The sequence below is a fragment of the Cyanistes caeruleus genome, chromosome 22, assembly GCF_971803275.1.
Source record: "Cyanistes caeruleus chromosome 22, bCyaCae1.hap1.1, whole genome shotgun sequence".
Lineage (NCBI taxonomy): Eukaryota > Metazoa > Chordata > Aves > Passeriformes > Paridae > Cyanistes > Cyanistes caeruleus.
Window position 1 is genome coordinate 7,357,390 of NC_141722.1, and position 1,251 is coordinate 7,358,640.

The following is a 1,251-nucleotide window of genomic DNA, read 5'->3' on the forward strand; positions in this document are numbered from 1 at the left end:
CCAGGTAAGGGGGTTGAGCATTTGGACTTCACTTACTGAAGTGCCAGGTGAGGAACAGCCCTACTCGTGCTCCTGAACACAGCTCTGCTAAAAAGCTTCCTAAAGCATTCTGCACATATTAGAAGCTGCCTCTTTGAGAAAAAAAAAATCCCTTGATAGGATTTGTGTGTAATTAGCTGGTTTATTCATTTAACAGGTCTAATTCAGAGATCAGCTAAGTGTGAAAAGTGCAGTGGGTTTCAAATCTGCCACGGAGTGCAACCAGCTCAGAGCAAGGCCTGGGGAAAGGACAAATGTGGGGGAGAGGAAGCCCTGGCCCGGTGCTGAGCTGGGGCTGGTAAATTTGGGATTTATGGCAAAGCTCTAAATAAAATAAATCAATCTCCTGGGAAGCGCAGGGAAGGTTGCTGCCCTGTTATTCCCAGCAGAAGAGGGAAGGAACACTCGCTGGGAGCTGCCTGCACCAGCTCCACCGAGAGCTCTGATGCAGAGCCCGGCGCGACCACCGGGGGGCGCTGCTGGGCACGGCCCGGGCGTTAATTAGCAGGCGGCGGTAATTAACGCGCTCATTAACGGAGAGGGCAATCAGCGCTTCTCTCTGCGATCACCAGCACCGGAAAGAGCCGTAAGCAGCAAGAACTGCCTGACATCCTGTCGGAGTTGTGGAAGAATTTGGTTTTTCCTGCCTGGGAATGAACTGAGGTCACAACTCTGCTCCCTCTGACTGTCCCCACACCAGCACAGGGACAGAGACACCCCAAAAACACACTGAGGTCACAACTCTGCTCCCTCTGACTGTCCCCACACCAGCACAGGGACAGACACCCCAACAACACACTGAGGTCACAACTCTGCTCCCTCTGACTGTCCCCACACCAGCACAGGCACAGAGACACCCCAAAAACACACTGAGGTCACAACTCTGCTCCCTCTGACTGTCCCCACACCAGCAAAGGGACAGAGACACCCCAAAAACACACTGAGGTCACAACTCTGCTCCCTCTCACTGTCCCCACACCAGCACGGGCACAGAGACACCCCAAAAACACACTGAGGTCACAACTCTGCTCCCTCTCACTGTCCCCACACCAGCACAGGCACAGAGACACCCCAAAAACTCCCACCACAACCCCAGAAAAAGGGCAAAGATGAGCCTCAAGGTCCCTTCCCACACAAACCAGTCCATGGTTTCAAAGCTGGGGAATCCCTGCTCCCGAGACTCCTCCAAATAACTCCAAGCCACACTCATCG